Here is a 12,814-nt window from a genome sequence, read left to right on the forward strand (position 1 = left end):
ACCTGCCTCCAGCCAGAAAGCAGGAAAGCTGAGCCAAACCCAGGTGTGTCTGAACCAGAAACCCAAGCCACACTCATCTGCTTGCTGATCTTTATGCTCAGAACCCCCACAGCCTCCCCACAACTGACACCATAGCTGACACCGCGGCTGGCCACCATGGCTGACACTGCAGCCCACCACCTGCTATCAACTACTTGCTGGGTCACGTCTAGTCCCCACTGCTCCCATATGGCCTCTACCATCCTTACGGTTGGTCCTGTTTTACACCCCATTTTAGGGGTGAGCTGAAGCGCAGACAGTGAGATGATGTGGCCAACGTCAACTCAGCTAGGCAGGGGCAGGGCTGGATTTAGAACGAGGCTGTGGGACCTCAAAGCCCTCCCACACCTGCCCTGCATCCCCAAGTACTTGTGTCTTTCTCCCCTACCCTGGGAAACAGCAGTCTACTGGGAAGTTCCAGGCTTTCAGTTGTTCCAGCCAGAGCTTCCGGGTTGCTGGCAAGAGGGAGCCACCGCTTGGGCCACCTCAGTTGGGCCCTTCCTGTCTGACTGTCAATGGGCCTTTGTGTGGCCAGGTCTGGCCCAGCCCCTGGCCACACCGTACAGCTTCCTGATGACTTCAGGGCTCTCAGCCAGCAGCTGAGCATGGCCTGGGAAACCACCACCCAGATGAGCAGGGCCTGCCTAGACAGACAGGACTGAGCAGCCCCCTGGGCCTTTGCACTGGCTATTTCCTCTGCCAGAAGAGAGTTTTGCTCAGTTTCTCCCATAACCAGTCCCTCCTCATCCTTCAAGTCACAACTCGAATGTCACCATTTCAAAGAGGCCCCTCCTGACCATCTGGCTCACTATAATATGAGCTCCGAGAGGGAAGGGGTTTGCCTTTTGTGTGTGTGCGATGGGGGAGTGGGGGGAGGCTGATAATAAAGAAGTTAACATTCCAATAAAATCCTTTCTGCTAGTGATACGTCAAAATCAGATGATGGATAGAAAGTGTCTGGGCAGGGGGCCCCTCTGAGGCAGTGACATTTGAGTAGAGACCTGGATGAAAAGGAGGAGCCATGCCAACATCTGGGGGAAAGAGACTTCCAGACAGAACTCTGGGACAGCAAGTGCAAAGGTCCTGAGGCAGGAGTATGCCGAAGTGTGTGAGCTGAGGCAAGGAGGCTAGCGAGCCTGGCACAGAGCGACCAAGAAGAGGATGGTGGGAGATGAGGCCAGGGAGAGGAGATTGGTGGGGCAGGGCGGTAGGTCATGCAGGGCTGAGCAGCGGGAGAGCATTGCCTTTTACTCTGAGAAGAGTTCCCAGGGACGTGATCTGAGGTGGGTTTCCACAGGCTCCCCTAAGCTGCCTTGTTGAGAATGGAGCAGATGGGGCAAAGGTGGAAGAAGGGGATTTCTTCGGCCAATCCGGAGGAGCCCCCACGGCGTGCCAGGCACAGGCCTGGCACTGGGGTTACAGCAGTGAGCCGCTTCAGCGAAAACTTCTGCCCTCGGGGAGCTCATGTGCTTGAGATGGGAGCCTGATGATAAACCGGAGAAGTGAGTGTGATAATTAGGGTGTCAGGTGATAGAGTGGAGGAGACGTAAGCAGGGAAGCGTCCAGGAGTGCCGGGGACTGTGTTAGCCCGGGCACACGCGGTGTTCACACTGCAGGCGCCATGCGTCCCAGCCTGTGAGCTCCTGGAGGGGACACTGGCCTCCCCGTGGCTGGGTCCCAGACCCCAGCCCGGGGCCTGGCTCTAAGACGGACTCCTACCTCCTGCTCCCTACAGGGACATTCAGGTGGACTCCTACCTCCTGCTCCCTACGGGGACATTCAGAGAGGTCCTGTGACCTGCCCAGAGTCACAGGACAGCTAATGGCTGGCAGGAGGCGGATGGAACCCAGGGCTCCTCTCCCCCAAGGGCGGGTGGGACCTCGGCGTGCCTGGGGCCTGAGCGCTGCCGGTGGCCTGGGGGCCCGCGCTCTCTGCTAGGGGGGGGCCCTCTCAGTGGGTCCCAGGTGAGCCCAGGCTCCGCACACAGAGGGCACGCAGCAGGTGCACGAGGTGGATGGCGCTGGGGCCCAGGCGGGGCCTCCCATTCCTGCGGGGCCGCTTCCCCTCCCGGGACACTTGGCAGTGTCTGAAGACGGTGTAGTTGTCACCTGGGGAGGAGGGCACACGCGGCCGACCTGGAGCGGGTGGAGCCAGGGATGCTGCTACACCTCCCTCCGAACCCCGCTGGGGGTGGGGGTGGGGGTGGGGGACAGGCCGGCCCGCTGTGCGCTGGCGCCACCTGGTGGCCCCGTGGGACAATCGCAGCCGCAGGAGGAACCTAGATGTAGACCCGACCCCTCCAGGGTTCACACCACCACCACCACCACCACCACCACCACCATCATCCTCATCATCATCATCATCATCATCATCATCATCATGATACCAACCGCAGTGGTAGCAGCGATCTCGGCTCGCCCGTGGCTCCTGGCGTGTCAGGTCCATGCGAGGTGTTTTATTCGGATAAATCCAAACTCCACATGCACACGAACAGGCCCAGTGGACGCGTCTGCGACCGAACCCTCTACCTTCCCCCACTCAAAGGCAGCTCCATCCCCCCCAGATGCTCAGGGAGTCGCCCCCCTCTTCTCTGTCTGCAGTGTCCCTCCTTGCCCAGACACCCCCCCCCCCGCCCTCCAGCTCCCACCTCATTCACGGTGAAAGCCAAAGTCCCAAATAGCCCTCAAGGCCCGCCCCACTATTTAAAATCGAACCGCACCCCGGCCTGCCTCCTCCCCCTCTGCTCTGTGTTAGGCACAGTGGGAACGGCCAAGGCGTGTCTCACCTCGCTGTCTCCCTTGCAGCCTCCCTCCAGCTCCCTGGGGGCGGGGTGCGCGGCCCCCAGCCTCCAGCACTGGGCCTGGCAACAGCAGGTGCTGCTCGGGCGCGTCCTGAACGGATGGGTTAGCTCCACAGCGACCGTGCCCCCCTTCCGTCGCCATCCCCGGACTTCTCCCTCCTTCCCTTCCACTCCCTGAGCACCCCCCCAAAGGGGAGGACTTCTGTGGATGTGTCAGTCGTGTTCTTTAGTCCTTGGCACCCAGTAGGTGCTCATTAAACTGCCGACGTCGTGCGAAGAGGAGGGCGTGAATGTTCGTCAGGCCCCGTGAGGCAGGCTCTCCCAGGCTATGGGTGCAGAAGCCGAGGCTCCCCCAGGACGGGGGCAGGACCCGTGCCCCCCTTGCAGCGGGCTCTGCGAGCAGAGGCCGAGCTGTCATTCCGCAGCGTGGCCAGCAGGGGGCGAGCGGCGCCCTAGACGGCGGCGGCGGCTCCCGGACCGCGCGCCCCGGAGAGAGCGCCCCCCTGTAGGCCCCGCACCCTCGGGGCGGCCCTTGCCTCGCGCTGGTGGCGCCCTGGTCTCAGAGCCCCGGCCTGCCCGGGGGTGCCTCTCTCCTGCTCTGGCCCAGCGCTTATGCTCTCGGGGGGGCGGGGTGCTGCTAGAGCCTCGTGCATGCCTGAGGCCACTGAGTCTCTACGGGACAGCCAGAAGGAGGGGGGTACCTTGTTGCACCCATTGTTCAGAGGTGCTAACTGAGGCTGGGCGGGTGAGGTCCCTAGCCAGGGGCAGTGCTCCCCCACCTGGCGTGCTGGGTCTCCTGCCTTGGGGTGGCTGCACACGTGATTGTATTAGACGTTTGCATGGTCTCCTTTGAGGAGGGGATGAATGTATCTGGGTGCTGGCACCGGAGAGGTGGGGGGCAGAGAGCTGTGCCCCCGAGGGTGGAGGAGAGCGGAGCATCTGTATCAGCCAGTCAGGAAGAGCCAGGGAGCTGGGGCAGCCCAGGGGATGAGGCTTGACCCGGCCTCAGGGAAGTCTTCAGGGCAAGGGGAGGAAGCCCCCCTGGATTTTTCAGGGAGGAACAGTAGGTCCCCATGTAGGAGTGATAGGACATCCCAGGCCGAGGGGACAGTAGGTACAAAAGCCCTGGGGTAATTCAAGGAACCCCATTAACCGAGTCTGCAAAAATGGCATAAAAAGGTGGGAGGAAGGTAAGATGAGGCAGAGAGATCGTAAGGCTCAGTTCTCTGAGACTGAGAGGCAGGGGCAGATCCCTGGGGTCACACCCGGGATGCACAGGGAGCCATGGGGTCCCAGAAAATGGCCCTCCCCGTCCTGCGGGAACCTCGAAGGGCCAGCAGCATCCCCCTTTCTACAGATGGGGAGGCTGAGGCTCAGAGATGTGGGAGCAGCTTGCCCAGACAACCAGACAGTGGCCGGCCGGGCTGGAACCTGCTCCGCAAACCTCCACGCTTGGCTGCTTCTTGAGGAAACATCAGGAACTCAGCAGGGATGTCCAGTGGGCTGTGACTGAATGGGTGAGTTTATTGAGTCTTTCATGAGCCTGGTGCTGCATGGAGTGTTTTCCCAGCATTGTCCTATTGCATCCTCAGGAATGATTTTATGAGGGAAGTACTACTATTTTCCTTTCCTTCACAAAGAACCAATGCTCAGAGAGGGCAAGTGACTTGCCCAAGATCACACAGCCCACAGGTTGTCAGAACCAGGAGGTAAGCCCAGGCCCTCGGGCTCTGGAGGCTGCTCTCTTAGCCACAGCACCCGAGCCTCCGAGCCTCCAGTCAGCTCTGTGTTGTGTGCTGTTCTCCACCCTCCCTAATGTAGTTTTTAAATCGACTCCCCACCCATCTTTTTTTTTTCTTTAAGTTGAATCTGTTTCTGTACAAAGGAAACGATACATCATTAGCAGAAATGGAAAACCTATGTCATTTATCACCAATCGAAGATAATGGAAATAAATACAATAAGAGCTAAACAACGTCATTACATTCTTGCCAGACCCTCTTACTGGCCGGGCCTGGAAGCAGAGCCCTGCTACAGCTTTATTAAAAGGGGGGAGAGAGAGAGAGAGAGAGAGAGAGAGAGAGAGAGAGAGAGAGAGAGAGAGAGAGAGAGGTGATAAGGAGGACAGGCCAGCAGCACGGGAGCTTTTTTTCCTTGAGAGGCTCAGAGCAGCTTTGAGAGAACCCCTGTAGGGAAAACAGCCTCTGTGTTACCTGGAACAATCCACAGTCCTCGAGTCTCCCAGCAGCTGGAGCAAGCCACTCCACCCAGGCTGGATGCTCCTCCTCAGCTCCTTCTGGAGCTCGAGGGCCCTGTATCTGCAGACCCTGGGGCCATGCCCAGGGTTGGGTGGGGAGATCCTGGCAGCAGAGCCCTGACTGTCCCTCTCACCTTCTGCTTCTCCCTGGAAGAGCCCCTCAGGGCAGGGTATACAGCTGGTGCTTAGCCAGGCCTCTCAGAGCCTGGGCTGCAAAGACTCGGCATTCGATGGTTGGTTGTATTTTTTGTTTGTTTTTAATAGAAAAATGTTCCCTGTACCACTAACTCTTTCCTGGGAAGGGTTTGGAAACCATTTCCAGATGAGAAATAATTTTAGGGAAGAGGAACAGCTAAAATTACGGGCCATTCTGCTACCAGCTGCCCCTGGGATGGGCCTGCCTAGGTGGGGCAGTGGGACTGAATCGGGGAGCTGTGGAGACCAGGTGTCTCCCCACCCCGGCGGAGCTGCGGTCAGGCCATGTGAGCCCCCGCAAATAGTCTCGGCCTCTGCGTTTGGGGGCTGCCCACCCAAGCCAGGCACTCCCCACACATCCTCATTCCCTGCAAATACCCAGATCAGGCCTTGGGATGCTGCTGCCATTCTGCAGAAAAGGCCAAAGCTAGAGCACGAGGAACGGGTGGCGGGGCTACAAGCATCGTCCTGCCCCCTTTCCCATAGCACCCCTCTCCCTGGGGTGGGGGGGAGTCTGCAGGTCAGAGGACACAGGGTCTGCAGCGGACAGATGTAAAGAGGACAAAGGGGTGGAGCAGGAAACAGAAAGGGAAAGAGACTTAAAAGAAATGGAGTTTTTAAAAATGAGCAGGACCAAGTATCATATCTAGGGACACCCATGGATGTGATAAAATGAGAAAGAAACAGAAGTGATGACCCTAGAAGTCGGGGTAGTGGTGATGCTGGGAGGGAGGAGGGGCTGGGGGACGAGATTCCTGCTGGGGCTTCTGGGGAGCCAGCTGAATTCTAGTCTTTACCTGGAGCTGGTCCCAAGTAAGTGTGTGTATTTCTTTGTGTTTTTGTTTTGCTTTGTGTTTTTTTTTAAAACCATAATTATTAAGGTATCTCTTTGTGCCATGTGGTTTTCTGTATGTTTTATTTTTTCTTAAATGATTATTTATTTATTTATTTATTCATGAGAGACACAGGGAGAGAGGCAGAAACACAAGCAGAGGGAGAAGCAGGCTCCCTGCGGGGAGATCCTGATGCAGGACTCCATCCCAGGACCCTGGGGATCACGACATGAGCCAAAGGCAGATGCTCAACCACTGAGCCACCCAGGTGCCACTGAAAAAAATTTTTTTAAATCCCCAGAAATATCATCTGTGCAGATGGAGAAGGGGAGGCTCAGCTGGGTAAGGAGGCTTTCCTATGGGTGAGCATAGAGCTGCAATTTGAATCCAGCCTATAACCCAGGGCTTGTTTATTCATTCAACAAATATCTGCAGAGCCTTGGAGGCAGCAGCATGAGAGAGACACCTTCCTGCCCTCAGGGAGCCCAGCGGCTGAGACCCTCCAGCCAGGACACCCAGGGATTCTGGATAAAACGTGGCAAGTAGCCTTGTAAATGGAGGACACAGACTCTAAGGGAAGTCTGAAGGGGCTACAAGCAAAGAGTGGAAAATTGCAGCCCGAGCTAATGCCGTGGGTGAGATCCTAGGAACTTTTGAAAAGACTTTTAAATCTAAAATAAATAAAAGTTGCAAGAAATGGATGACGAATCCTAAAAAACCCTCTACCTGGATTTACCGGTTGTTCACATTTCGTTGCATTTGTTCAGTCATTCATTCTATCTCTCCTTCTAGAGGTACCGTCCCCACCACCCCAACCACCATCATTTGGGAATACATGCAGATGTGATACTCCATTTCCCCTAAATATTTTAGGGTGCATTTCCTAAGAGTCATGACATTCTCTTGTACAACCACAAAGCTATCAAATTCAGCACCTTTAACACAGATACTATCTAAAATACATAAACGTGTTGCCAATTGTCCCAGTAAAGTCTTTCATAGCAATTTTTCCCCCTCAATCCACAATCTAATTTGGCCGTCCCATGTCTCTACGAATCTGAGAGATTCTTTTTTTTTTTTTTAAGATTTATTTATTTATTCATTCAAAGAGAGCAAGACAGAGGCAGAGACAGAAGCAGGCTCCATGCAGGAAGCCCGACGTGGGACTCGATCCTGGCTCTCCAGGATCACACCCTGGGCTGCAGGCGGCGCCAAACCGCTGTGCCACCAGGGCTGCCCCAATCTGAGAGATTCTGTTCTTGATCTTGATATTCTTTGAGGAGTACAGGTCAGTTTGTAGAATGTCCCTCCTTTTGGGGTCAGCCTGATGTTTCCTAATGTACAGACTCAGATTGCATACTTTTGTGAGGAGCCACAGAAGGGATGCTGTAACCTGGGTACAACTTCTTGGAGGTCCAGGATGCTGGTTATTATTAATAATTATTGATTATTATTCCTGTCATTTATTGGTGATGTTCACGTTGCTCACTTGGCTGAACTGAACAAGTTTTCCTGTAATTTACCATTTCCCGTTGTAATTAATCCTTACTGGGGGGCTTTATTTTCATATCCCCTGCAGGGAGTGGAGACTGAGCCGAAGGGAATTAGAAGCAAAAATCCTGAATAGGAAACCTTGAAGAGCCTCACTCTCAGTGAAAGGGGAATTAGGGGGGAAAAAAAAATCCAACTTCTATGTAGAAACTGGAGCTCTAGGTTGAAAAAAGTCTCCCTCGATAATATATAGCCTCGGGTCTCTCTTCATTTGCTTTGAATTTTAATTTATAATTAGGTAAGGAAAATGAGATTGGGTTGATAGGTAGAGCCCAACCCTAGCTCCAGGAATGGGCACATGATCCAGACCTGGCCAATCAGAACTCAGTATCTTGTGGTCAGAACAATGAACAACCCATGGAGCATCTTCCCTGGGACTTTTTTGGTGAATAAGGAAAGAGGCTGTATTAATTTATGAGAACTGTTGGCCTCATGGCTGGGTCAAGTGAGAACAGGGCCTAGCCGTAGGACACAGGGGTGTGGACTGCACACGGTGAGTGCCCAGTAAATACAGGTGGGGGTGCTAAGAGCTACCCCCTACCTCCCTCTACTCTATCCCTCACCCAGCACAACATGGCTTCTCAGGGAGCCTGTCTCTGATGCTTGCCTCCTGAAACCTGCCCCTTCTTTGTCTCCACCGCCTGTCCAGGCTGCCGTCTTCATTCCCCTTTGCAACTACAACAAACTTCCTTCTCGTTTTGACTTAAAGAGAAGAAAGTTTTATGTGTAATTTTAGGTCATGCAGCCTGTCATGCAAGTTCAAACAGCACAGAAGGGGATCTCTGGGTTGCTCAGTGGTTTGGTGCCTGCCTTTGGCCCAGGGTGTGATCCTGGAGTCCCAGGATCGAGTCCCACGTCGGGCTCCCGGCATGGAGCCTCCTTCTCCTCCTGTGTCTCTGCCTCTTTCTCTCTCTCTCTCTCTCTGTGTCTATCATAAAAATAAGTAAATAAATCTTTAAAAAAAAAGTTCAAACAGCACAGAAGCATGTCAACATTTCAGATTATGTATTAAAACTGGAATACTATTAATAGTAGTGCTTTCGGGGGAGGGATTAGAGACCATTGGTTTCAGGTTATTTGCATTTCATTAAATTTGGGAAGAAATGAGTTTGCTTTTCTATTTGTTAAAATCATGCTCAAAACATTGGTGAGATATTGGTAAGAAAAAAAAAATCCAAATTGGTAAAAAAAAGAAAAAAAATCCATACCCCAAAAGGTATGCAGTGAAAATGAAATCTTTCCCCCCTGCCCTTTAACCCCCAGCTTTGCCGGTTCTCCTTCCCACAGCAACCCCCTGCCCAGTTTCAGTGTGTCCTTAAGGACACGTGACCATAGACACACTTTAGTTACACCAATAAGAAGCATGACACTCCCAGCATCTCACATCTTGCTTCTTCTCGCTCGACAAGTCTTGCTGATCTTAATTTATCACATATGTGAAAAAGGTGGGCACCATCCTTTTTCACAGCTGCATGGTATTGGCTTGTGGGGCTGGGCTGTATTCAATTTAGTCATTCCCTTGTTGTTGGACCATTAGGTTATTTCCAGCTTTTTGCTGTTTCCAAGCAATAGTATAGTCATTTTCTTCCTCCTTGATACCTTTGTGTACGTATGTGAGTGGATCTGTGAGAACAATCCCTGAAGTCAAATTTTATGACAGATTTGTGCATTTTATATTTAGATGCATTGGATCAAATTGCACTTTGGAGAGGTTGTACTGATTCACTCTCCCACCAACAACATGCCTGTTTTCCTAGAAGTTTGCCAACACTGTGTGTTATGAACGTCCTGATTTTTGGTTAATCTATAGATGAATGCAGGTAGCTCAATCGAAACTTCGGTTTTTATTTTTATTTTATTATTATTATTTTTTAAAGATTTTATTTATTTATTCATGAGTGACACAGAGAGAGAGGCAGGCAGAGGGTTCCCTGCCTATAGGGAGCAGGCTTCCTGCAGGGAAGCCTGATGTGGGACTTGATCCCAGGACCCTGGGCCAAAGCCAAAGGCAGACACTCAAGTACTTAGCCACCCAGGTGTCCCTAAACTTTTTTTTTAAATTTATTTATTCATGATAGACAGAAAGAGAGAGAGGCAGTCTTCATGTGGGGAGCCTAACATGGGACTCGACCCCAGGTCTCCAGGATCAGGCCCTGGGCTGAAGGCGGTGCTAAACCGCTGAGCCTCCTGGGCTGCCCTAAACTTTGGTTTTTAAGTTGAGAGTGAAGCAGAACACCTTTTGGTTATCGAGTCAAACCTGCCATCATTGGTTTGTGGCAGAGACCTTCACTGTTTTTAATTTAATTAAATTTAGATTTAATTTAATTCCCTTCATCCTTGATGGCCAGGCCCAGAACATATGCCCCTGGGTGTATATGTGTCTTCATAAAACAAGTAGTAGTATTTTTTTTTTTTTAATTTGAGAAAGATCAAGTGAGAATGCACACAAGCAGGAGGAGGGACAGGGGGAGAGGGGAAATTTCAAGCAGGCTCTGTGCTGAGCGCAGAGCCTGGTGTGGGCCTCGATCTCATGACCCTGAGATAACGACCTGAGCCAAAACCAAGAGTCGAACCCTTAACTGACTGAGCCACCCAGGCGCCCCACAATAGTAGTATTTTGAGTGTGAGTGCTTTAAATTTATAGACAGGTCCTCCTTCTGTTTCTTACTTCTTTCACTCAACATTCTGTTTCCACGATGTCCATGTGCTGCCGTGTGCAGCTGAGCATCCCTCACCAAGCTGGAAAGACATTTTTTTCTGCTGCTTTTCCAGCGGACCATTTGCTCACATCCTTTGAGGCAGAACATTTTTCAGTCATGAGCAAACCTGGGCCCGAGCATGTCTCCTCTGAAATCGGAAAGACACACAAGGGCTGGGAGGGAGAATGTTCCAGCCACTACATGACTAATGCTGGGTCCTGCTGCCCCTGCTCCCCCACCCCTCCGACCCGCTGCGGTGGCCCCCGGATGGGCAGGCTGGGCCCTGGCAGCTATCTGCGTGAGCAGCCTGGTACGGCCTTGGGAGGAGAGTGCTTGAGGGTTGTAGGAGCACTTGGAGGATGGGCTCAGGGCCAGGACTCTCCCCTCTTTGAGCTGTCCAGACTTCAGGCCTTCTCCCTGGGGCTCTCACACACAGCTCATGGCCTATCAGAGGACAAGAACTCAGTTCCTTCCCGGAATGGGCAGAGCTAAGCGATAAGGGGGTGAAACCACCCATGTCCACCCTCTCTTTATGGGCACAGAATGATGGTGTGGGCGCGCTCTGGCTGGTGTAGCAAGGCCAGGGGCTAAGTCATAGCCCCAGCCTTTGGCGTGTCGGGTCTTTCTGAGTCAAGGTCTCCCTGTGAGTCGGATAAGGGTGATTTTGGGGGTGTCTGAATCACCTCATGCCTCCCTTTCCTTTGGCTACCACAGTATAATCTATCTACCCATCCGGTTCCCAAATGTTTATTGAGCACCCACTAAGTACCAGGCACTGGGCTTAATAGTAGACCAGATGGACAATACTCTGTGCATTCCTGGAGCTGATTGTGTATGTGTGTGTGTATGTATGTATGTGTTAAGCAGAATAATGCAAACCCCCACCCCACAATGTCCACATCCTAATCCCTAGAACCTGAGAATATTCTAGGTTACATGGTGAGGGGGAGTCAAGGATGCTGATCAATGGCCCTTGAGCTGGAGAGATGATCCTGGACTATCCATTGGGCCCTGTGGAATCAAAAGGGTCCTTCTGAGTCCAAGAGGGAGGCAGGAGGGTCAGAGCCACAGGGACCCAGCACAAGAGAGACCAGTCTCACCCCTGCTGGTCTTAAAGATGGAGGATGGAACCAAGGGAGGCAGGTGGCCTATAGCAGCCAAAAAAGAAAATAAACAGATTCTGTCTTTGAATCTCAAGGATGAACCCAGCCCTGCCCCCTTGAGTTGCACCTAATGAGACCCAGCTCCAGCTTCTGATCTCCACAACTATGAGATAAGAAGCTTGGGTTGCTGTCAGCTACTGAGTAGTGGGGATTTGTTACAGTGGCAATAAGAGACTAATACAAATAAACAAGTGTTATCTTTAATATGGGAGGTGGTGAGAACGGCTGTGGGGAAAATAAAACCAGAGAGAGGGTGGAGATGTTGACTTGCTTTGTGATTTTAAGCAGGGTGAACCGGCTGGGAGGGCCTCGCCGAGGAGGTCACATTTAACAGATTAAATGCTTGAAGGAGGTGAGGACATGAGCCATATGGATAATAGGGGAAAGTGTACCAGGTGGAGGGAACAGCAAGTACAAAGGCCCTGAGGTGGGGGCATGTCTGGCCCGCCACTGTGACGGGGGCAGAGGTGGGAGAGATTGGAGGGAGGGGAGGTCAGGGAGGTTGTGGGGATCAAATGAACTCTGGTGAGAGAGGCCTGGCACTTAGGAGTCACTCAACAAAACCTGTAAAGGTGGTGCTGGGTTGGGCGGAGGGGTCCCAGTCTCAGAAGCAGAGCATGCTTCCCAAGCAGGAATTGAACCAAGATCTGTCCCTTTCCGAGCTCTGCCCTGGCCTGCTGAAGTGAGGAAGGAATGTGCCCACCCCCCACCTCACCCCACCTCTTGCTTCTTAGTCCATCCCGATGCTTGGAATTATTCTCTGGATCTCATTGCCTGGTACGGCCCGGTCTAGGTGGTGTGGGCAGAGATATTATAACCTCCCTCTGATCCCAGCACTGCCAGGCCTGGGTGCAGAAGGCTGTGCTGCCTCCCTTGGGATTGTGGCTGAGCAGGCCAGCCTGTGCCCTGAGCTCGGGCAGCTGGGCTGAGGCCTGGAGAGAAAGATGGCCATTGTCCCTCCAGTTCCTGGACTCCATGACCTGGGGCGGGAGGATCACCCTCTCTGGGATTCAATCCCCACATCTGTGCCACCAGTGGTTGGATTATTGAAAGTCTCCAACCCACAGCCTGTAGCTACATCCTGCTCACAGATGTGTTCAAATGTTTTACATTAGTTGCCACCACTTAAAAGTTGGGAAACTTCTCGTAAAGCTATATTTACAAGTCTGCTCTTGAGAAATCAGAAGGTCTGGCAGCTGGTGATTGGAACTGAGTAGTGGCTACCACAGTCCCCACCCAGCCCGCTTGGTCATTTCTGAGTCTTGTCCTGTGATGTC

The sequence above is a fragment of the Nyctereutes procyonoides genome, unplaced genomic scaffold (genome assembly GCF_905146905.1).
Source record: "Nyctereutes procyonoides isolate TBG_1078 unplaced genomic scaffold, NYPRO_anot_genome, whole genome shotgun sequence".
Lineage (NCBI taxonomy): Eukaryota > Metazoa > Chordata > Mammalia > Carnivora > Canidae > Nyctereutes > Nyctereutes procyonoides.